The 26526-nt window shown below is 38.5% G+C and overlaps 1 long non-coding RNA gene across 1 annotated transcript in view; it reads right to left on the reverse strand.

The window, feature by feature from the left end:
* LOC115337247 overlaps positions 1 to 26526 on the reverse strand; it is an 83707-nt gene that overhangs the window by 25374 nt on the left and 31807 nt on the right. The gene's annotated exons all lie outside the window — the stretch shown is intronic.

A 26526-nucleotide genomic window follows, 5' to 3' on the forward strand; every position in this document is an offset into this window, starting at 1 on the left:
GGTAAGATAGTTTTCAACCATCTGTGACCTCACTTTATATTAGTTTCACTGAGACCATATGTCCATAGATTGCTTGATCATGGAACAGAGGACTGCATGGAAAGCATCCAATCAGTGCAGATAATTAACTCAGACTCTGATAATTCCCATCTAGAGCCAAAATTCATATAAACTAAGAATATTCTCCCTCTACCCTCCAACGTAACTCTCTATAGACTCCTGTCAACCTCCTATCTATTCCCGCTCTAATTTAGTTAACAGATTTGCCTGAGATCCAGAAAGTAAGAGTCAAGCTAAATTGGCTAGGTTTTCAAATAAACCTCATATAGGCAAGTGTTTACTTTAGTTAATTTACTTTAATGTGTAACATGTTTACTTTACTCTAACATTCGGCAAGCCTCAGTGTCTAACAGACAGCTAACTGCATCTATAACAATCTAAGGCAATCCTACACATCCCAGGTATCATGTTTTAAATATCTGGAAATAAGTATTTAGCTTGTCTGTTGTAACAGGCCATTTTCTGAACATTACACCCAATATTATATAATACAGAAAAAACCAGAAACATCTGTCATGGTTATGAACAGCTAATTAATTGAGGTCATCACTAGAAAGCCTTTTAGGTTTTTCCTTCTCTGCCTTAGGACAGGACTGATCAGGATGCAGCACATCAGTGAAATGCACCCAGTACAACTTGTGAGTATGCCCATGGTTATTCTTTTGTTTAATAAGAAAACACAAATCACAGGACTCAGAACTCCAGCAATAATTCCATATTGATCTCATGAAAGAAACAGAAATTTCAAGATGAAATAAAATAACACAAAAGCAAAGAAATAGCTGTAAATGATCAGACTGAAAAAAGTCCTTCTTTCTGGAAATACAGGTATATCATACCACACAGGTACTGTGCATCAATTAAATCACATTATCCATAGGTTTTTCTTAAAGGCACAGCTTTCCCTCTACAGTATCCATGTTGTTCTCCTCCACTCTTACTGTATTTTCTTTGTATCCAATAGTCCTTCTTCCTACTTGCCAGTATAGTTGTATCAACTTGCCTTGCATGGTTCTTCTTTCACACCTCACCTACAGGACAACGAGGCGATCAGGCCCAGTCAGCATGGGTTTGTGAAAGGCAGGTCCTGCTTGACTGACCTGATCTCCTTCTATGACATGATGACCCGCTTAGCAGATGAGGGAAAGGCTGTGGATGTTTACCTAGATTTTAGTAAAGCCTTTGAGACCATGGAGAAACTGGCTGTTCATGGCTTGGAGGGGTGTACTCTTTGCTGGGTAAAAAACTGGCTGGGTGGCCAAAGAGGGCCCAAAGAGTGGTGGTGAATGGAGTTAAATCCAGTTGGTGGCTGGTCATAGGTGCGTGGGAGACTTTAAGAGTTAGTGTCTCAAACATTGTGGCGGGGCAAGTTCTGCCTAACAACAAACCCTGCATAACAAAGCAGCAAGTTCCGCCTAACGACAAACCGCAGGTGAGAAGCCGGTCAGCAACAGGGCGGGGAGGGCAGGCCGGGGGTGCGCAGCTCCCTGTTCAAATAGGCTGAGCGGGGCAGCTCGCCACGTATGGCCAGAGGCCGTGCGAAGTTCATTTGAGGAAGGGGCTCACAGCCGCCCGAGGGACCCTTCGTGCCCCCCCGGCAATGGCGCCTGTGCACAAGATGGAGAGTTACATAAATCCTTACGGGCGGTGTGCAGAAGACCAAGAGGTGCGTGACTGACGTGAGAAAAGGCGGGAACTGGGCTATGAACGACGCCAACATGAGGAGCCCTGTGCGCGCCCACTGGAACTGGACCTCCAGGCTGACTGGACCAATGCTGGACCCAGGACCGGTGAAATCTTTCCCTTTCCTTTTCCTCTTCCTCCCTCTGTCTCGCTCTCTCTTTCTCCCTCCTTTTCCACAATCCCTACACCTCATCCGTTTCAAGATATAAACCGCTGACCAAGTCTGAGACTGAGTGGATCCAGCCGCCCCTGGGCCCTTCTCTGAGGAGGAGTCTGGAGGGTAAGGGGGTCTGCTCTGAACCTCGGGACTCGATGGGAGGGATCTCCTTATTCTCTGAATCGATGTATGTGGTTACCGTGGGTTACATGGTTCGCTGAGGTCGTTCCATGCCAATTCCTGTTGTGAGAAACCCCACCACCTGCTGTTAACGCCTTCCAAGTTCAGTTTGCTTCTGCCATGAATAAAATGTTTAACTGTTCTTTTGGTGTCATTTCACCTCAATTTAGCCTGAGGGAATTCCGAATCCACCATGACCCCTCCCTGGTCCATCCAGCACAGGTCGTCACAAGGTGGTGTTCCCTAGGGCTCAGTACTGGGGCCAGTTCTGTTTAATATCTTTATCAATGATCTGGATGAGGGGATTGAGTGCACCCTTAGTAGGTTTGCAGATGACACCAAGTTGGGAGGGAGGGTTGATCTGCTTGAGGGTAGGAAGGTGCTACAGAGGAATCTGGACAGGCTGGATCAATGGGCCGAGGTTCAACTAGGCTAAGTCCTGGGTCCTGCCCTTGGGTCACAACAACCCCATGCAATGCTCCAGGCTTGGGGAAGAGTGGCTGGAAAGCTGCCTTGTGGAAAAGGACCTGCGGGTGTTGGTCGGCAGCTGGCTGAAGACAAGCCGGCACTGTGCCCAGGTTGCCAAGAAGGCCAATAGCATCCTGGCTTGTATCAGAAATAGTGTGGCCAGCAGGAGCAGGGAGGTGATTGTTCCCCTGTACTCGGCACTGGTGAGACTGCACCTCGAGTACTGTGTTCAGTTTTGGGCCCCTCACTACAGGAGAGACACTGAGGTGCTGGAGCATGTCCAGAGAAGAGCAATGAAGCCAGTGAAGGGTCTAGAGAACCAGTCTTATGAGAATTGGCTGAGGGACCTGGTACTGTTTAACCTGGAGAAAAGGAGGCTCAGGGGAGACCGTATCGCTCTCTACAACTACTGGAAAGGAGGTTGTAGCAAGGTGGGTGTCATCTCTTCTCCCAAGTAACAAGTGATAGGATGAGAGGAAATGGCTTCAAGGTGCACCAGGGGAGGTTTAGGTTGGACATTAAGAAAAATTTCTTCACCGAAAGGGTTGTCAAGCATTGGACCAGGCTGCCCAGGGAAGTGGCTGAGTCACCATCCCTGGAGGTATTTAAAAGACATGTAGATGTGGCGCTTAGAGACATGGTTAAATGGTGGAGTTGGCAGTGTTAGGTTTATGGCTGGACTTGATGAGCTTAAAGGTCTTTTCCAACCTAAATGATTCTGGAAACTTTTTATAGAAAATTTGTGTCATATTTCAGGATACTTACATTGAACTCAATGGAGGAGACAAATGCAAAGAGTTTTCATCATTGCATGCCACCCAAAAGTTTTCTTTGAGAACATCTTTTTTGCTTATTTTTTTGTCAAAATGCAAATTACTTTTCATTAGACTTAGTAAACAAGAAGCCAAATGTCAGAAGTGAAAAAGAACATAGTTCAAACAACATTCCTCATTAAAAACATGCTATCTTTAAAAGACATTACAGCATCTTACTCTGAGCCACTCTAGCACGTCTATGCTTTGAAGAAGGGATTTGAAGGTTGGCAAGAAGTTTGAATTTCATTCTGTCATTCTCCCTGTGATGATATGTCTAACTTGAGCCAATTTATAGCATCTATTACACCTACTTCAAGCTGCCTTTTAATGTAAAGAACGTCCTGGAAAGAAGGAGCAGAACTTAGGACTCTTTCTGTCCCTGAACACATCCTCATCCTTGAAATTGATACAAGTTTCCCCTTGCTTCCTTCCTTTCTAGCCACACTAATTTGGGCCCTTGGCTCTACAGTAGCGATCTTCATGATGAGAGGTGGGACAACAGCTACCTCCTGCACACCTTCTAAACTGATGGTTGTGTCACTTTCTTAGAAGCCAGAGGATGGTAAATGCCCTCAGATTACTGTATGACAGGTGACTGGTGGGGCTATTTTCTTCTCTAGTTGTGTTTTAAAAGAAAAAGTAAATGCAAAGGCAATGGCATTTGAGGTATAAAGCCTTTAAGCAAACTCTTACTCTATCTGTAAGGGACTGGTTCTGCACTGTGAACCTCACTCTCACACACACATTGAAAGCAGAGGAGATGTATGTATGGCCAGGAAACCAATGGGATCTGGGACACCTCTTCCTTCAGTCAGCTTGAGCTCCACCACACTGATGTGCAGGCCATCAAAAATCCCAGTACACCCCCAATTCTTCCCCTTAATTTTTAGGGAACTCATATCCTTCATTCAGGTTTTGAACTCTACTTGCAAAGCCAAGTACCTAGAAACTACCTTGTTTACCTGTTCTCCAGAACTGGTCACTATGTAGTTATTAGGTAAGTTTTATAAGTAATGTATTACTCAGCTTTCTTTTCTTTAAGTTCAGACCCCATACACTTCTACACCTGCACCCCACAGTGTCAATCCCCCATATGCAGAGTCAGAGCATCATTATCTGTTCACATTATTCACAGAAACAAACAAAAGAAATATTTCTGACAGAAATGTTTGTTATATTTGTTTTCTGTTGTTTAGTGATAGACTGTTCTTTTTTACTCTGAAAAGATACTTGGGAGATGCAGTCAACCTATTGAATAAAAGCAGCAAGTCATCAGCTGCAAGTTCTTTAACTTTTTGTAAAATTTATAGATAAAAAGAAGGCAGCCTCCAATTCTGCAAGACATGTTTTGGAAAACATTGTAAATATATCTGCTAACATTTTGTCATGGTTTAACCCCAGCCAGCAGCTAAGTACCACAAGGCCGCTCACCCACTCCTCTCCCCCCACCCAATGGGATGGGGAGGAGAATTGAAAACAAATAAAACTCATGGGCTGAGATAAGAACAGTTTAATAATTGAAATAATAATAACAACTATTATATTATTATTGTTGTTGTTGTTGTTGTTGTTGTTGTTGTTGTTGTTGTTGTTGTTGTTGTAATGAAAAAGAAGATAACAAAAAGATAGTGAAATGTAACCCAAGAAAGACAAGTGATGCACAATGCAATAGCTCATCACCCACTGACTGATGCTCAGCCAGTCCCCGAGCAGTGATTTCCATTCCCCCGGCCAACTGCCCCCAGTTTTTATACTGGACATGATGTCACATGGTATGGAATATTCCTTTGGCCAGTTTGGGTCAGCTGTCCTTGTTGTGTCTCCCCCCAAATTCTTGTGCCCCTCCAGCCTTCTAGCTGGCTGGCATGACAAGCTGAAAAATCCTTGACTTAGTACAAACACTACTTAGCAACAACTGAAAACATCAGTGTGTTATCAACATTCTTCTCATACTAAATCCAAAACATAGCACTATACCAGGTACTAGGAAGAAAATTAACTCTATCCCAGCCGAAACTGGGACACATTTCAACTACATACTGTCTGGGATATTTTCTATGCCACTGTTCCAGTAAAACAAAAGGTTAAGATATTCATGGTACATGGGGTCAGGAGTGATTCAAATGAGACAGATCTTTAAAACACATTGGATTGTGATTGGGTGATAAATGAGCAGTATGAAGATTAGCTTATCTTTGAGACTACAAATCTACAGAGGCTCTGATATTACAGTGCATGCTAAGAGCAGGTTGCTGAACATAAACAGTGCCTTACTGAAACTGCTTGATGCTGAAACTAAGATGCAAAGGCTGGTGCCCTGATGTGATTTAAATGTGTGTCTTCAATTACAAAAAGACTAGTTAGTTTTGCAGCTATCTAATGCTGAACTTAGGGCCTCAAACAAGCTTGCTTTTCAACTGTTTTTCAGCATGTTCTTAGAGTCATATGAGCAATGAAGCATTAAAGAACCTCAGATGAGGAAAACAGGTTAAATAATTGGAAACTTCTATTTTATTTGGCTATGATAGAATAAAATTCTCTTTCCAGCCTAGGCTGGGGAGAGCAGGAGAAAACACATATTAAATGTATTATTGCAGCCTTATGCTCCACTTCTGAAGGGCAACTGTTGAGTGCTGGATCATCCTGTCACCTCAAACCAAAAGCTATCCCTCTTTGAAATGTTTACTGTAGAAGACAGGAAATCTGTTTGCAATCTTAACCACAGACCAAAATTTTCAAAAGATGTCTCTAGTGTTGAAGCATAAAGATAATCTTGTGGCTAAGGCACGGGACTGGAATTCTGACCTCAAATCTCAGCTGCCAGAGTGGCTATATATGACCATGGCAAGACATGCAGAGCCAGATATAAATAAAAATGCCTAAAATAAAGATTCAGAAGTACTCCTGTGGCAGATGATAGGTGCCTGCATCAAAATTTGTAATGTGACAACCTTCATTTTGTTGATGCTTAAATTCCATAGGCACTTTTCTTTTTTTGGTCAAGATTCCCTACTCTGTACGTGTGGTACCTCTCATTGTGATCCACCATCTCACTTTCAAGCTCCCTCCTAAGCATGTTTTTCTTCTGTGTGAGGTACTCATGGGAGCTGAGGATTCGGACAGCTGATCTTACATCAGCAAAACCAAATCAATGAAAAAATATGGCTGCTGTCTTTCACAACAGTGTGACTGGCAGAGCTGTTTTCCTTATCTATTCCTCAGAACAGTGTTCTCAAAACTTTGGTAAGTATGAGCTTTTTGTGGATTCATCCACTCTTGTAGGATGAACCCCCTCTCTCTGTCCATCACATTGCAGTTGCAATTACTAAGGACACAAATACTTTTAATTTAATTGTTTAAATTAAGAGAGTAACAACTGGTTGTAAATTTTTGCTTCTGATACTTCGCAGTACTTAGCTGCCCCTGGCTAGTATAAAAATTCTACAATGCCTCTGACCCACCTACGGCCCATTTGGTGATTAACTTACTGCTTAGACTAAGCTACAGGTTAGATCATCTGCCAAGGGAATTTGACATTTATTATAGAATCAAATGCTGAATTGTGAAGATTTCTCTTGAAACCGCAGACTTGGGCACAGCTCTGTCTAATAAGTTTAAGTCTTTCTTCTTCACTTGTTCTTCCCATATTGCAGCCTTTTCCTCCCGCCACAGACAAAATCATGTGCAGCAGGGATGTTTTCAGTGTTCCCAGGAATAAAATCCCAGGAGGTTACCTCTGTACAGGTTAACACTAAGCTCTGCAGAAAATTCTGTCAGCCTGAAATGTGTGTCCTGAGAAGTCAGCTGTCTCCCCATTAGCTACAAGAGAAGCTTAGGTATCCAGTTTGGACTAACATCATAAGGCTGAAGGCAGACTGGACTGTCTTAAGACTTTAATCTCTTCAGGAAAAGTACTGTCTTTATTATGTGCCACTTTCTTCCACAAAATGTCCATAATCTTGATAGGAGCTTCTGTGGCAACAAATAGTAATTAAGGTGTTGTTATTAAAAATTATGACTTCTCTAAGTTTATGCATTATTTTAAACAATACATTTTAATAGCAAAAAGCACTAATGGGCATTTTCTACTCGTTGCCCACCACAGAAAAAAGGTAGCTGCTAATTTTTTATTTCATTTGTCCAACTGGACCCACTGTATGAATTAAGTTCTCAGATCAAGATGAGATTAGCTTAAGTAAACACAGTTAAGCATAGTTCATGAATCTCATACCAAAGCTCTAAAGTGCAGTTCCTCCATTCTGACCCCAAGGAGGTCTGTATGGGGTTTATAAGCTCTTGTGTTTTACAAGCCCTTCTTCAAATGCTGTGTTTGATACAGTTGTTCAATGCTTAAGAACACTACATTGTTACTGGATGTTTGTCCCAATTCAAAATACCACGACATTAAACATTTTCAGCCGAACATAACGTCTAGAGAATGTTCCACATGTTTGGCCCACAGAGAAAAGTTTATAACACTATTGCAATTACATCCTCTACAGATGGCACATGCTGTATGGATTACAGTGTTGCTTGTTCTGTTGCTGTGGACTTGGTTTGAATTGTCTGCGAAACATTGGAACCATAAATCAATTCTTCTCCCTTTCAAAGAAAAGAAAAAATATTTCAAAGGGAATTTTGTGCAAAATGGCAAGGGTCAGGGAGGCTAGGGTAACCTTCCACTTTGTATCAAGGAGAGGAGGCCTTCTGAATAAAACAAAGAAGAGGAAGCCACCTGAATAAAACAACTTTTTTCTCCTGATCTCATACATCAGAAAGAAAATCTCCATTGGAACAAACTATAATGGAGGGCAGACTACATTCAACCGTGTCTTGTATAGATCTCCAGGGCTGGCAATTATCCTCAAGAATAGCTTTACCAGCCTCAGTGGAAGACTAAGCCAAACTCCGTATCTAACACACACTCTTTAAACATAAACTGTTAGTGGCTAGAAGGATTGTAAAATATTATAACAAAATGATTTTCAAGCTGAGTGTTGAACCAGATGACAAGGTAATGTCATGGCTCTCGATCAAGCCTTATATAACTGTTTTGGTGTATGATAACATTAAATGTCAGTTACTCTCGCTGACATTTATCTTTATATGTGAACTGATCATTAGAATTACTGTATTTAGAGAAACTTTTTTGATAAAAATGTCAAATGATTTTTGCAAAATTCTATCTTTTAATCTTGATCTTGTGTTGCAATTATTCCCAGACCTTATTGTGGTTTCCTGCACAAAATTATATCCTTAAGCATACCAGTCCAGCATTTAATACAGACACAGGACAATAAAAAGTCAGCAGCAGGAGACAATACATTTTATATGTGCAGTTAACTTTACACAGTGCTGGAAAATATTGGCAAGTGGCACTTAATTATGGTACCCCTGGATTCTTACAACCTATCACAAAGAACACAAAGGCAAAAAGCACTTATTTACTCTAGTTACTTTTAGGAACCACTTTTCAGAGGTACAGGCATCTTAGAATGCAATTTCAAAATGTTCTAATTTTGCTAATACAATTATTGACTTGTAAAACTTGTTTGAGTTTTTCGTTTACTTTTAAACAATTTCTGATTAATAATAGTATCAAAAGTGGTTTCATTTGAGACATCTGAGAAATAACTCCAGACAGATCTAATTCCAATTCTTTTACCATGTTGGCTCTGGGTCTGTGAGTTTCAAACAATACCAAAGGTAGAGGATTTTCTGTTCCACTATACAACACTTAGATCTGGAAATAGGAGCAGCATTGGAAAGAACCCTATGAAACGAAAGGCAGGGTACAGAGAAACCAACAGTAGGACATTTAAATTTGTGGCCCATTGAGACTACATCCTAACATGGAACTGCTGGAAATGCTGGGATGCAAGTTATTCAGAAAAAGAAATGAAGAAATGATCTGATGGTCAAACTTTCCTATTTTCTACTTAGTGGTGCACTCAGATTCCAGTGATTTATTCCCATCTAGCTAATATTGACCAAACCTGTATGCAGAAAAGGTATGTCATTTATTTCACATCCTGATAAAATGTTCTACCAAGAAATGAAACTAACTTAGCACAGTCATATCTCTAACTAAATGCAATGAAATCAAAAACTTATCAGCTGACAGTAATGTGCTGCTTTAGTAGCTTGTGCAAGAATAATTTTATATACCTACATAAAGAAAAATACTTGGGACAGTAAACACCTTCTAAAAATTGTAACTGTAACTTACACTGTAGCATGCCAGTGTACAGTGTACTCCCTCGCTGTCTGAAAAAGACTAGCTCACGGTCTGATTCAAAGGTCCCTGGAGGTACTAAAGGAAATTCTGGAAAATATTTGATCAAAATTTTCAGCTAAAGGTTAAAATGGTGAAAAGGGATAGCTGTAAAATACCTTATTCTCATTTATTAAAAATGTTCACCACCTACAAAAAAGCATCTAGAGGCAATGACTGACTTTTTTGTAGATTGTAGGCAGATAATTTTCTTAGTTTTATGATTGAATATTATTAGGAAAGTAAATCCATAATATGATAATCCCACATGGATTCCACAAAACTTGATAATGCTGTACTTTCAATAGTATGAATGTATCTTTAAAAATATTGCCTTTACTTTCACTGAGGACTACAGACAGCATTACAGCTCAAACACTGTGTTTAATAAACAGCATTTTTGTTGCTACTCTGGGAGAAATGTGCTATTGAGTTATTATTAGAGTCAATACTGCTAACTTTTGAGTCACACATGGAGGAAGAGGCCAACATTTTTTCTTACCAGCCCCATAGTTTGACTTTATTGACAACATTTTAGTTTTGCCAGCTTGATTTAAAAATACCGACATTTGTCTCATTGAAAAAACTTCAGAAAAACAGCCATTCCTGCCATTCTCTTTTTAATTTTCTTATTACTACCAGGACTGCATGTAGCCACAAAATTGCTGTTGGCAATTCAGAAGCACATCTTCTCCTGCCATCTGGAGATGTTGAATGTGCATGACACAAGGCCATGTTCATGGGTCTATAGTTCTGTTAGACCCTCCTGCTGAATCCATCCTGACTAGCAGATTAAAAAGCGTTGGGATTTGTTTCGTGTTTGGATGTTTTTTAGTAAATTTACACTTGGTTTCAGTTCTGAAAGAAGCAACAGAGAAACCTTTGACCAGACTCTTCTCTGACATGAGGTACTGTTCCACTTTAGTGGCATTTATGCTGATTTATACCTGATTAGGATCTGTTTCAGCATGTCTGTGTTAACTCCAAGGCAGAATCTGAATCTGTGTTTAGCTCTCCTGCACAATGAAAGCTGCAAGCTGAGCATAACGAAAAAGACATCGCCACATGAGAAGCTGGTATGTGTTTGTCTTCTAGCCTCACTCAAAGAAAAATGGCTGTTGTCTTTGCACACAAGAAGGTGCTTTCAAAGGTCAAGATGCAATTCACAGAAAATGAAGACAGCACAGATTTAAAGTTACATAAACCAAAAAAATTTTAAGATTTAGATTCTTCACCCAGAAAAAGTAATGAAAAGTTCTTTGTGCCAAGCTTGCACCAAAAACTTGGAGGAAAAGAAAGGAATTCTGCACTGTATCAGCCTGTTAGGAACGCCCTGGTATGTACCTGCACTCACAGAAGTATATGGCTCAAGGAAAACTTACCATCTTACGTTCTTAGTCTCCTTCGTATTAAAAGAGAAAAAAAATTATGCCACAGGGTGTTCCCTGCTGTCATAAAGTAAATAGTACATGCTGAGCCAGGTATTTTATGAAGAATTTGCAGTTAAGCTGGCAGCCCAAAAGATGAATCCTTGTTTTCCAGACATCAGTTTAGTAGATTATGACACATTAAAATTGATTCTTTATTTTGTTTATAGTTTGCTAAAAATGAATTACAATTTGAGAACGCGTACATACTTTTCTTTAGCCATTTAGGAGAACCATTACAATATAACCAGTTAGTGTAATTTCACACTACTGGAAAAGCAGGATGCAAATATCCTCACCATATAAACTGATATGAGCCAATCTAGCATTTGCTTATGACATGTGGAAGAATGGTATGCTCCTTTGTAGGAATGATACTGTAATGCTGTGTTTTTATCTTTAATTACAATGCACAGTCTGTCAAACCACAAAGATGTAAATAGTTAAACTTTACTTTGATCCTTTAACATGGTTCTATCTCATTAAGCAGATATATTTGCAGTTTCCACTTCCTTTTCAGAGACAATATATCTTTGTTTTTCCTACATTTTAATTAAATAAAAAGTGTGCTAAATAGGAAACTCTTTCCTGAAGTACATTTTTAAACCTGCTAGTTCAGATGATACAGATTTATAGATATAGGTTCATCTGATTTATCTTTAGCCATCTACATGGCAACTGGGACCCCTCTTTATTCAGTGTGCAAAGTAACATTTAAGGATGGTAACTGTCACTCCAGAGGTGACATCCTCCTTCTGTTGACCATCAGAGGGAGTCACTCAGACTAATGCAATAGGTGAGAAAAATGTCACCCTTAGTTTTCCAATAAAATGAAATGTGTACTTTCAGATATACTGATGGGCATTCTTTGGACACAGGACACTTCTGTAGCCATGAAAAAAAAACAACATTAAAATCAAGTGATACATAATTTCACCACTCTACAGTTTCTGTGGGAAGCATTTTGCAGAACCAATATACACAACTCCACAAAATTTACAGTTCTTTAACTGAGCATAAACAGAATGAGTAAAGGAGATTACAAAATACCTCTGAGATGTCTACGCTTTGGATATCCCTGCAGAAGTCACTTATAAGCATGTATCTATTCTGAAAACTAAAATCTTGCTCCTACTACTTCTTACATACAGTCTCAAGAAGCAGAGAGCCAAGAGGAATTCTGTTCTGCCCATGAAGAGGCACACGGCATTTGAATAAACTGTGTGTTTTCAGGAAGTTAAATCTACCTGAAGCATTTGCCGACCCTTAAGTGTAAGGCAGTTTAGATCTCTATCATGTGGAAATTACACTGAAATATAACATTGAGCCCATAATAAGAGCATTAGTAGACAGTTAAATTTACACAAGCAAAAGCTGAAGCAGATGTCTTCAAAATTCCAAATTGGCTGTTGATTTTTTTTTTTTATACTAGCTGTTGGATCTTAAACTACTACTGAGAGGACGGGCTGGCTTGATGGGGTAAAAAGAATTCATCAAAAAGGCACTGAATAAACCAAGAAGGCTGAGAAGAATAATTGTTAAAAACGAGAGAGTATATTGAAAATCACAGCTATTTTTTCTCTTATTCTTCTACTGCTCTTTATTGTTTGTAGTGAAAAGATACAGTATATGAAACGCTAAAGAGTTCAATGAAATATGTTAGGAGCAAGCTGCATTTAACACCAATTAATCATGTCAAGATGTACAGCAGTGTGCTATTAACCCACTTCTGAAGATACTGAAGCCTCTCAGCCTTTGGTCTCCAGGCTCACATCATATCCAAGAAGTATACCAGCAATCTGCTAATGCACACCCTTGTTGTGGCTTATTATTGTATGTCTCAGTGTGGCTTCCACATGTTTCAGTTTTAAAACTGTCTGACATTTTTGGTTGAGTATGTTGTGGCTAAACATGTGCAGGAGCAGTTTTTCCAAAATGATGCATTTAGTTATTTTAAAATGTTTGTTTCCCCAAGTAGACAAAGGTACCAGTCCACAACAACTACAGGGTGGATTGGGAGGGCTTGCAAAATTACATTTCAAAAAACAATGCAATATTTGAGTTAGAGAAGTGTGAAACAACATCTGAAAGCAGTAGCTTCCTCTTTTTTTTTTTTTTTTTTTTTTAGTTTTATTTGTATTTTTTCATTTGCACTACTGTAATTTGAAAAAGAACCAAATGGGTTTCTCAAATATTGTGAAAACAAATGTGCTGCTGGATTGAATACCTAAGTGTCAGACTGGGAAAACATTTTTACAACCACATTATAATTCCCTGAAAGATATCAAATGTCTTATTACTGAGTGGGGAATAACTCAGGTTTTAAAGCAGTTCTGTTCTGGTTTGCATTGTTGCACCCATGCCTAGAGCTTCAGCAGTGTTTCAGTGCGCAAAAGGGCAGATATATTAGGATCCCATCATAGCTTATGGAACTCTTGTGATCTGAATGGAAGAGTCTTTGACTTTGGGGCGTTTTTCTTTTATGCTCCTATCATGTTTTAAGGCAGTTTTTTTCAGCACTTTGGAACATTCAATTTGTTTGTTTGTCTTCATATTTTTCTACTTCTTTTCTTACCTTTTCCATTTTTATTTTTTTTCACCCATTTAGGCCATTCCTATTCAAAGGTTCTCTTTCTATTAGAAATGAAGCAGAACTGATTGACAGTCAGTAATAATCCCTATAAAATGTCTCTGCACCTATTTCTCACTTTTATCCTTATCCTTCTTCTTCCTTACTGCCACTTCACTTCAGCCAGTTTAATTACATCCAATTCTTATTCTCATTTTTCAGCATTTCTTTACTTACATGCAAAGACCCGCATTTCCTTCCCTTTGATCTTACTTTTAGTCCTTACTGCAACCAAATTAAATTTGGACTGCTTACTTCCCCACCCACTCCACCTTATTGCATTGCTTGCAAAGCAGTAGTTATGCTGTCAGATGCAAATGCCCCACAGCCATCCCAGTGAAGCTGCAGTATTATCAGTTGAGAACATTGCTGAACTGTTGCACTTCAAGACCATGCCAGATCACAGCAACTGTTTACCACTAAAAAAATGCATGCGCCAAAAGACAACCCATAACCAGGCTATTCTTTGGTTTAAAAATGGTATATACTTTTTCTTTCTACTTACTTAGGTATGGTCTTCATACCATTTCCCTATAGAAGTGACAGCTGACCAACAAGTGGTACAGATGAAAGAAGATTGGAATCCGTATATTTATGGCCATTCCTGAGTCCACAAAAACTAAAAAGAGCACCATTTTGTTCAGTGTATGTTGGATGATTCACACTTCTGCAGGATTTGGCCAGTCCACACAGGAATGGAAAAAGAAATTCCACACAACATAGTTGATTTTTATGCAATAAACAAGATGTGCAACATTAAATTTCTAAGGAAATTATTTAAAGTTGCACTTAATTTGCCTGAAAATGTTAACAAAGAATTATAGGAATAGAAAAGGCTCTTGTAGAATTAATAGCTCTTGGTCATGGCTAAATGTTTTAAACAAAACACTATAATACTTTTATTTTATTCTGATCTATTAGAACTACAAAACCCACCTGTTTTCTTAAAGAATGGGTCAATACTAAAAGGCAGGCATCATTCTTTGAACACTGTTCAAGCAAGCAACAATGCAATCCAAATCAGATTTCCACATACACTGCAGAACATCCCAATTAGTTTCCTGAAACTGAGCAGCTTCAAAAAGAGAAATACTCAGAGAATGGAAAGGTGTACATTTACATATAGTATTTATGATTCCAGATACACACCTTGACACAAAATTGTCACCCTTGTTACATAAACCTACAGGTACAGTCTGAAAGGCCTGATGGGGACTTCTAGTCTATGTCCCTTTCTAAATCAGAACCAGTTCTTCCCTTTATCATTCCTGAATGATGCCTTTTGGACCCAATTTTTAAATTGTTCAGTAATGTAGATCCCAGAATTATCTCCAAAAAAATCTGCTTTAGGATTTATCTATCTTTAGAATCTGCAGGATTTCTTTTTCCTGTTCACCTTAAATTTCCCATACTGTTACACAAACCTATCAACTTAAGAGTGTATTTCCTTATTTTTAATAACCTTTCACATTTTTAAAAACATAATAATGTATTTCTGCCTTCTCTTCTAGGTAAGTCTAATTAATCACAACTACTTAGTCTTTACTTAGGGAGCATCCCCAGGCTTGGATGAGCAGAAATACTTTGATCCATTACCTAATGCTAACCAGCCATACCACAGGAAAAATTGAATTATGTTAAATAGAATTCCATTTCATACTGAACTCTGCAGTTCTTAGCACAGCTTCCATGGTGTCCTATGGAAATTTACAACACTCCAGAGGTTCTCTGTACAGCATAGTTAAAAACCAAAGTATATTAATTTGAATAAAAGTATAAAATCAGTATACCTTTTATTTTTCAAAATGCAAGAGTCTGCAAAAACATGTTTAACAGAATCTATATAGATATGGACTGTAACCCATTACATTAAAATCTATTACTTACTTATTTCCGTCTTGTCCTATTCCTTTGCCTCTTAAAATTGCTTTGGGAAATTCAGTTGCCTGTATCATTGTTAAACAGTAAAATATGTTGGCCAAACTTAGACTTTCCAGCTAGAATAACTTGCAAGCTGCTATGATGCAGCTGTACAAAACTGTACAGCAGATGGTCTGCAAAATGTCTACCTGAGACTGAAGCTGTTGAAGCAAAGAATGATATTACTGCTCTTGGAATGACAAGACAGTTTTTTGCCTAAGTTAAATTGTTGGATGTCTCACTGATGGGCTTACATCACCTGCACTAATTTAATCAGTCAGGTTTGGCTAAATTAAAAGCTACATATCATGAAGTGGCTTTAATTGGTCTTCTACTTGCATAGAAATTTAACATTAAAGCAAGAAATTTTTTTCAGTTTCCTAAGAATCAACACACAATATTTAAGGTTTTAGCTAATAAGAAACTACTAGCTTAATAATATATGAAAGAAAGCCCATTATTTCCATGATTCTTTTTCTTGCACTGAAAACATTAGCTTTAATCTCTAATTAAGTACTTGCTTCTACCACTCTATATTCTACCTCCCACTGTAGAAGGAGGAAAACACAGACTGAGAATGGAAAAAAAAAACAACTTGAGGAAGATTTAAACCCCAAAATAATGGAGCCTGGATGGGAATGGACAAGGTTAAGATGCAAACGAATTAAGTTGGTAACCATTATTGCATCTGCAGACAGGCAGTGTTCAGTACTCACTGACAAGTCTTGACATTGCAGACAGCATAACCAAGATCAGTGAGTCCAGTACTTTGTGTTTTGTGAAAGGATGGAAGGACGCTATTTAATTGTGAGCCCACTCAAACATTGTGGTTGTCACGTTTGTTTTCTTTCTAGAATAATGAAAAAGGGAGACAATCCTGCTATAAAAGTGAATTAAAAATGAAAACAAATACAAAAAGACACAAAGCAAAAGGGAAAGTGTGATTTCAGAGTCACAGTGCAGAACTACACCAAGTTCCAAAATACATCATAAATTATGATTCAAGACTGCTTGTGCTAGTATGAATGATACGATAATACACAAAGACACAAAGGAATAAGTTACTGAAAACCTACACTGCATATCACACAAGTAGAAAACAGGCATAACCTAATTTATAATATACCTGATAAATACCACAAGATGGTCTGTTCAAACCTTTCAGTGCTGTATGTGAGCATCTTTTGGCCACGCGTTAAGAAATGTGATTAACAGTCTCATGTCTGTTCTCCTGTCTTCTCCTAGCTGAGCTGTAGATGCAGCGGATTGTTTGGGTTTGGAATTGTTTGTGTGTTATCCTATATTGCGCATGTGTATACATCTCAGTCAGCACTTGAAAAGTCAAGGTCAAAGAAAGATGTCTTGCATTAAAATTAGAAGTCAGTGAGTTTTGTGATTGTTATTAGACCACACCATAGTTTTGGTCTGTTACAGACGTTTCCTGCATGAAAGAGAACTGGCACAAAGGAATTTCTTATAATTACATTCAAATATGACAATCAGGATCTTTGTCCTGGAGTTTTTGGAGGTCATCAACTAGCCTAGCCCAGACAAGCATAATCTGACAGCTAGAGAAGCACAGAGACAACTTTCCAAAGGTACGTTGTAGGTCACTGCCTGGTTTTTAGGGTTAAGACAGTTTAACTAGTATAGGCAGGGGTCATATCATGCTGGTTGGGAACAGTGTCAGTGCCTGGAGATATTCCACTAAATGGCAGTGGATGGAGGGAAGGGGAGAGGTACAGGTAACTGGCAATCATAAAGTGGTACCACACACATTTTAATGTCATGCCAGTCTGCAAAATACCCTTGCTATAAGTTCACCAGTCACTGAAAAAAAGATAATTGAGAGGACTTAGTATATCAAGCTCAAGAAATACAGCACTCATCGGTGTGTAAAATACCATTTTTTTTCTCTTAAAAAGCATTTTTTTTTAAACTGTAAATGAAGCAAAGGAAGCTCCACTATTGAAAAATAGAGATGTGATTAACTTGCCATGTAGAATGATAGAAACATAGAATGGTTTGGGTTGGAAGGGACCTTTAAAGATCATTGAGTCCAATCCCCCTGCCATGAGCAGGGACACCTTCCACTTGACCAGGTTGCTCAAGGCCCCATCCAACCTGGCCTGGAACACTTCCAGGGATGGGGCATCCACAGCTTCTCTGGGCAACCTGTTCCAGTGCCTCACCACCCTCACAGTGGAGAACTTCTTCCTTACATCTAATGTAAATCTACCCTCTTAAAGTTTAAATCTGTTACCCCTTGTCCTATGACTACATGCCCCTGTAAAAAGTCCCTTTCCAGCTTTCTTGTAGGCCCCCTTAAGGCACCAGAAGGCTGCTGTAAGGTCTGCCTGGAGCCTTCTCTTCTCCAGGCTGAACAACCCCAACTCTCTCAGCCTGTCTTCATAAGAGAGGTGTTCCAGCCCTCTGATCATCTTCATGACCCTCCTCTGGACTTGCTCCAACAGGTCCATGTCTTTCTTATGTTAGGGGCCCCAGAGCTGAACGTAGTACTCCAGCTGGGGTGTCACGAGAGCAGAGCAGAGGGGGAGAATCACCTCCCTCAACCTGCTGGTCATGCTTCTTTTGATGTAGCCCAGAATACAGTTGGCTTTCTGGGCTGCGAGAGCATATTGCCAGCTCATATTCAGTTTTTCATCCACCGATACCCCCAAGTCCTTCTCCGCAGGGCTGCTGTCAATCCATTCATTGCCCAACCTGTATTTGTGCTTGGGATTGCCCTGGCCCATGTGCAGGACCTTGCACTTGGCCTTGTTGAATTTCACAAGGTTCACACGGGCCCTTCTCTCAAGCCTGTCAAGGTCCCTCTGGATGGCATCCCTTCCCTCCAGTGTGTTGACTGCACCACTCAGCTTGGTGTTGCCAGCAAACTTGTTGAGGGTGCACTCAATCCCTCTGTCTGTGTTGTTGACTTGTGCAGCAGCTGATTTTGGCAATAGAGAAGGGTTGAATGCCACATTTTGAGCTCCACCTTTTCGCCATACCTCTGCCAAAACCAGATCAGTTTCTACAGTCATTTTTCACTATGCCCAACTCCACACATTAGAAAATCCTTACTGATTTTTACAGACTTTCTCACATCTTATACATAAAGTTGGGTATAAGCATATCATCAGGAATAGATATGAACTGATGATGACCCTTCACTTTTATTTGATGGCCATAAGGCAAACTAAAGCAAAAGTCACTGAATACGAAAAATAGAGAGCAGAGATAAAACAGAAGGAAAAGGAATACAAAGTCATTGCTGTCGGTGACATGTTACTTTGGACTTCCATCCAAAAAAAACAAACAGAGGGTATTTTTTTGCCCTGTTTGTACATATAAAAAACTTCGTTCCTTTCCAATTCTTGTTGCATAGCTCTGAAAAATATTACAGAAACAGAAAAAGTATAAATATATGGAGAGACATGCACTCCCTCCCCTGGAAATAGCAGCTCAGATCAGAAAAGCAGCAGTAAATCCAAACTGCCACCTAATATGTTAACTTTTTCAAACCTTAATGGGTTTGCTAATGTTATTGTTGTATATTTCTAAAATTATTTTCCTTCTTATGTCTCATTCTAAAAATCACATGAAGACAGGCATTGTCCAAAGATTTTGCATGTATTTAATTCTGGACAGACAGACAAAAATAACTTCTTTCCTTGTGATCTATTAACACATCTAATTTTAATATTTTTTCAGTTTGGTTTTAGCTTAAATCAGAAAATACAAATATTTCAGAATGCACACCCCCTTTTGTTATTTTAGGTATTCATTCTCTGCTAATCACAAGGGTATCCCAGGTGCTTTTAACACTAAATATATCCCTTGGGTATTCTTTTAACACTAAATATGTCCCTCAGGTATTCTAAACATGAGATTGTCTGTGTTACGCCCTTTAAAAGGAAAAAAGCACACAGAAGTGGGTACATGTCATAAGAGTTAAGGCAAGATGCAAGTAAGCATAGTGGTTTTGTTCTCTGTCAATAAAGTCCTGCAATAACTACCTGCAATATTCTAGCTTTTGGTCTCATTCTGTCATAAGTGTGGCCAATACTCTGAGATGTACTGATTCCCAGCCCAGTGCTATAATCATGCTTGTAACAACTTACTTACAGAGAGTATGTACATACATGTATATACGTGATGTCTCTCTGTATATAACGTACAAACCCATCTCAAAGGCCATTGATATGCCACTTGTAGTTCACTTATCAGATACTAAAAAAGTAATGGTTCAGAAAAAAAGTTATGGGATTTACATTTTAACCACCATAGCCCTCAACTACGATAAATCAGTATACCTCTAAGTCTAAATTTCACTGATTTATACTCGCCAAAGTCTACTCTAAATGCTTGTAAAAGGCACTCCATATGCAAACCAGCCTGTTTTATATCAGTGCTATATTCTATCAATGAACTTTACAGTAATTTTTATTCTCCTAAGCACAATTACAGTCATTAATAAAACCATAATGACTTATGTGGATTCTTAATAAATATAGCATAGCCTTATATTTAGATGCTTTGCTCTATTTGCAAACTGCTCCTTATATTATCTAAGAGATTCATGCCTCATATAACTTATGTAGAAGGTCAGATTCTGGGTTTAATTTCTTCTTTCCTGTGTTCTTTTTATTGACAGATAGTTTTCTTACTTAGCTGGAAAGTTGAAAAGGGAGTTTTCCTGTGAGGCCCAAGTAGGAACCAGTATTAATCCACTTAAGAAAAGCCAACATAACAGAAAGAAAAGATGAATGAAATTTAAACAGACAGTGGCAATTTATGGGACAGGCCCAAGCCTTTGTCTTTTTCCCCTTTGGAAGTAAGGCAATTAATAGCCACCTCAGAATATTACTTACAACTTGCTCACTGTGGCTGTGCACAGACAGTGGAAGATGAAGCTGATTCCCTTTGGACTGCCCCAGAACAGACCCAGTGTACATCCATTATCTGGACTTCCGGTAGTGGAAAACCACTGAAGTAATTATGGACTATAACTATGTAAAATTTTGACATTTTATTAAGGAATTTATACTACATTCAAGTTTGCATGGAAAGGTCCTTTTTGCTGAGACAGTTAAAAACACTTCAGCCTGGGTATCCAGTGCCAAGCATGTAGCAAGCTAAGAGAAACACACATAACTTTATATGTAAAGCTTTAAAAAATGACAATTTTAAACTACACAGTGAGCTAGAAAAAAAGAAATAATTGTCAAACATGTTTCCAGGGTTTGTCCATCTACTTCAGAAGCAAGGTAAGACACTGAAGAGAAAAAGCCTTAAAAAGGGAGGGATCAAGCTTAAGCGTACATGGTCTAGATTCTAGTTCTAAAAAATACAGACTGTCATTAGCTCAGCAGTCAACTAACAACAAACTTTGCAGACGGGGCAGTCTGATACACATACAGTTTTTATGGAAAAGACATACACATTTTATGAGCAATGTGTAAGTTTACATGAAACCTAGAAGTAAAAACTGTAAATTTCATCAATGGATAACAGGAACAGCAAATGTTGCTGTGATGATTTGTGCTGGAAAACATTAAGATAATATTCATTTTTAAAAGTACCGATATCTTGGCATTAAATTCACTGGCACTTTTTAGTCCATATTATTAACCATGGAATAAAGAACAAACAAGGATTTGATCATCACTACCTGTTCTGTGTAGTTTTTATTTACATATGCAAATACAGTTTCAAAGTTGTATTAAAAATTTTTACTAGGTAATTGCCAGATTATATCCAAATCACAGGTTTATTGTTAGTTTTGCAGTACTAGTTGTCACTTCCGCAGGCATGGAGCCATGTAGGGGAGTCAAAGGAATAGGTGAAAACCTTGTTTTTCCTTTAAGAATCAGGTTTATTTTAGCATTTGTACCTTCACAGAAAAACCTTGAACCTAAAGTCAGAAGACTTAAGCAGCAAAAGACATAAAATCCCAGAACACATTTTATTACATTTTACAATTTTCAAGACAGTCATATATTTTAGTGACGCAGAATTATTGAGTTTTGAGTGTCTGAAAGAATATCATGTATCTAATTGCTGCATGAATTATGTCTGGGGTAATGAAACAGAAATCCAAGTGGAACAGCAGCTATATTTTTTTACTCCTCTGAAGTGACTCAAAATCTTGCTAACACAGCTAAAGGGGCCATATTGAAATGAATCTCCAGAGTCAGGGATCTGCTAGAATTCCAGGCATCCATATAACTGTTTTGTATTCCAAATGCTTTTTTTAAACAAAAAGCAATAACCAGAATAAGCAAGAAAATGGAGATCTATGTCCGAGCCAAAAGCAATTTCCTTATAATTTTAAAAGTGAGATGCTAAGTTTCAAAGTTGTGTGATTGAAGACAGAAAGAAATTAACCTGTTTCAGAAGGAATTTAAAAGCCCCTGTCCTTAATTTTCATGATTACACACAATCTGTGCATTCAGTAACTGGCAAAACTGACAAGGAATAAGACAATGGGAAGGATGATTTCCTTGCATTCTGGCACTTGGGTGTCCTGAACACAATTTCTAATTTAGACTTTCTATGTAACCAAAGACAATTATCTCACAGCACACTCTGCCTCAATTTTCACAAAAAAATATGAGGCAATACCTCCAAATTTCATAGAAGCTTTCTGAGGATAAAATTAATTCACATGAAATGTTCTGACACTATAAAACTGGGGGCTGTGTACCTTGTTTGCCATTACAGTGAAAGGATACAAAGGTCATTTTTTTGCAAGGGGCTGAAACAGGGGCTATGTATCAATAGCACACTGGCATGTCATGATGACAGGCCATTTTTTTATTAGTCTTCTAAAACAAGAAAGAAGTGACTAAAATAGGAATCTCTAAAGTGATTCCTATGCCTTCTACCATAAAAAAAACCCCGTAACTGGTATGATCTTGTTAGAGCACAGCACAAGTCTCTTAGAGCCAGAATCCTCTCTGAGCCTGCAAATTAGGCTCCTTTACAGTACTCCAGTTAGAAAGAGCTGGTCTTGTTGGAAAGCTCGGAGAAGGATCATAATGCTTTACATCAACGTGTCTGGAATATCTTGACTTAATGACTTAATACAAACAAAGCCTTGTCTTTCTAACCTGCTACGCAAGTGCCAAAATGTACAACCTATTCTAAATCAAAATGAAATAGATAAAAGCAGCATGGTTCTAGAGTTATTTACTATTCACTTGTTTAGGTCACTTCCTCTCCCTTGCTCTTCATGTATATCTTCTTACAATCCAAAGATAAAATGAGCTGTGCAAACTTTGAGGCTGCTCCGTCTGTCAGAGAGTCTTCAGAAACAGCAGAAATCTGCCCTGTGTCTGTGTCGGCAGGCATGGGATTGGAAAGACAAATGTTGTCATAACCTCCACCCACTGGAATCTGGTTGTTGGTTTAGTTAACACATCCTCTGGCTATTTGAACTGGTCACTCAAGAAGTCAACAGTAAGTCAAGTTGTCGTGCATTCCTTATTAGTCATTTCCTGCCACAGCTGGATCGTCTGCATTCATGTTTACAAATCAGCTGAAATCTTGTTTGTACTTTGAGGATGAACTGAAGACATTAGAGGACTATCTACTGTTCAACTCACAAACTAAGTAGATTTAGGTTCCCCCATGCAGGCAAACACCACCAATTTGCTGTTTGCCACCTGTCTTGCTACTGCTGATTTGCATGGTTTTTTCACTATCTGATTATTCTGATTATTTCTTTTTTTGTTTGTTTGTTTGTTGGGGGGGGGGGGGGGGGGGGGGCGGCACACTCACGAATGACACATCCTCTGATCCCTTCTATGTAAAGTACCCAGGCAGGAATCTCAGCTATTTTCAGTGAAGGAAATGTTTGAGTTATTTCATATAGTTTTTGCTTGACATGGTAGCACTGAGCCGTTATGTTTGTTCATAGAAAGAAAGATGTGCATACAATGACTTTTTTGTCTTAATGCAGCAGCTCTTGCTGTACAATATTTCCAGCTATCTGGGCAACTGTTGAGACTGTGAGTCAACGTAACTGCTTACTTGTGCTTACTTTCACAGAACAGAATAAAAATTCTACTTTTAGGAATTTCATCACTTTACTGAATGCAGAACAGGCAGCATGTGAAAGCAGGCAAAATGGACATGATATGAAGGATGAATCTGGAAAATTTATAGCCAAATCCACCTCATTATTAATGTTATTTCTCTTGAAGTACTGCATTTCTTGGCAAAATTACTCTTTCTCTTCCCTCTAAAGAGTTACCTGAAATATCTGACTAGAATGTCAGTCTTTTCCACAAAGATCTTTGCTCATTAAACACAGAAGACTTCTTCTATCAATTTTTTTGTTTTTTTCCTCAAGTATTCTCGCTGGTCCTATCTGGTTTTTGACATCCAAAAATAATTTAATTCTGTTAAGAATTTCCTGGAGATAATGTAGACTTGCTTGTAGAAAAGCAGAATACACCTGCCTTAAAACAAAAGCAAACAAGAATCAAATAAAAATGTCCAACAGGTGAATTTCATTAATCTACTCTGAAAGGCACACTACTTATGCATTAGTCAGAACACATTTATGAATATGTCCTTTAAATATATAAAAAAATACTTTAGAAATAGATACTACCTAACCATCATCTTTTTGGAGAAGGGCTTGTATTCTACATCTACTTTTTATGACATCCTTTTCCCAAGAGATTAATAAATAGAATGCAGCAGCTGTGAAGGTCAGACATGTCTACTGAGTTGGAACAACTGAATCTAAGACTCACACCCATTTTTTAGAATAGTTAGCCATATATTGCTCTTTGACTTTAGCTGCAGATAGAAATACCAAGACTGGCTGGTGCTAAGCTGGGAACCCAGAGACTGAGGAATCCAAGAATATCATCCATAAATGGGAAGTCTGACTAATGGTCAGTTTTACAGCACTTACTTATGCAAAAACAAACCCTGTGGTAGAAGCAGGGACAGTTCTCAAGGGCAACATCTGAGTGCTTAATCTATACAACAATCGTTTTCCCTACAGTCCCCCCAGTTCCACCACTGACTGATAATTGACTGACTGACAACAGTCAATTGAACTATTAACAGGTTCTATAAGTAAGCTAAGAGATGCACATAACTCACATCACTGCCTAACCATTATGTATTTCCAAGGTCAGGACCCACCCACCAACTAACTGAAGATAAGGCTTCTCTAACTGTCATGGGGAAATTTCATTGATTGCCTCTGCTTTAACATGAAAAGTGATATTTCATGTTATTACTTTATGCTAAAGCTCCTCAGAAGGCTTCTTCCACAAGAGTCTAAAGCACTGTCAATTTTACAGGAGCACCAACTGACAGTGATGGGCTGCAGTGAAGAAAAATCTTTCATGGAAGTTTTCTAAATTGGCAAAGAGTCTTATATAATGTTTAATGTATTTACTACCAGGCCTCTTTAGTCATTTCTAATGAATAAGAGGTTTGATGCAAAATAATTCCATTGTTTGTAATGTCAGAGTTACAGCAAAGTAGATGTCATTTTCATTTGTGTATATTAAGAGGAGGTAAGTACATTTTGCAAAAGCACCTGTTTGCACTGTCAGGACTATAACTTTTTTCTCAGACTTCATCTCACAGCAACCATTTTCTTAGTTCCAGATGAGACTTGTCTTGAACCAATCAAATATACATTATACAGCTATTCCTCCACCTATATGAAGACAGATTAACTGCTTGACACTGAATGTTTTCTTGTGTTCTTGTTGCTAGTAACTAAATGTCACAGCAGAAAAACATGTCTATTGGCACTAAGAAGCTTTTTACCTTGACAATAGAGGGTTACACTCACACACAGGAGACCCATTTTGTTCAAATTCAACTTTGTGCTAATGATTTCACAACTGCTGTTGCTGTTGCTGCTGCTGTGCTTAAGCAGTTACCTTTCTTGTGGTCCACTGTACTCTTAGGCTTATTTCCAGTAACTAATACAAACTGAGTCATGGGATGTACTTGGCCAGCAGATGGAAACAAGCAGAAGGAGGAGGGAGGTATGGCTTCCAATGCTTTGTTTATGAGAACATCCTTCCTGTCATCAATATCCGCATTCCATTAACGTATGGTTTCAATTCTGCCTTTGCAATGTGGTTCAAGCACTATAGTCAAAGCGTATATGCTCCAGTCAAGCAGATTTCACTTTATATTTAATCAAGTAAGAAGGGATACTATAGAAGTTTCTGTGAAAGCTCTAGCAGCTTACTAACCTGCTGCTCCTAATCATTCTCAATGGTGCTGCAAAGCTTGACCATTACATAAGAGCAAATTCAACCTCTGATAAAATATTATGGACAATATACATGAAAAATAAGATGTACTCCAAAATGGTTGTGGATTTATTTATCTATTTTTTTTAAATGTACATGATTTAAACTAACATTCTGTCAAAAAATTGTTTGAAAGAGCAAGAAATGAGAAAGCAAGCCTGAAAGAGAACTCCTAATCATTAATAAATCAAAACCTCTATATATGTTCCTTCATTTCCATAGCATATACACTGTATCCAGGTTCATGGCCTGCAAAGAGCCTTAGGAAAATGTCTGGAACATTGGTATGGCAGAACCAGTAGTTGTAAGACAGAAACTGCACCTGGATTCTTCATTGCCATTTTTCTTGTTTACAGCAGGTGCTGTGTCTAACTTAAATCTGCTTGTGACAATGTCTTACATGTTTGTTAAAATGCCTTCTCAAGTCAATATTTAAGACTGATCTATTTCTCCTTTGAAAATAAATAGAATTAAGGTAAAATCATTGGCTCCAGTGGAATTACTCTTGATTCACAAAGCTGAACTCCTCTTCAGCACAGCTTCCTCATGAAAACCAGCCTAATGACTGCTGGAAAAGGGTCTGAAATACTGCAACTTCCATACTGTTAT

This window comes from Aquila chrysaetos, chromosome Z (assembly GCF_900496995.4).
Source record: "Aquila chrysaetos chrysaetos chromosome Z, bAquChr1.4, whole genome shotgun sequence".
Taxonomy (NCBI): Eukaryota; Metazoa; Chordata; class Aves; order Accipitriformes; family Accipitridae; genus Aquila; species Aquila chrysaetos.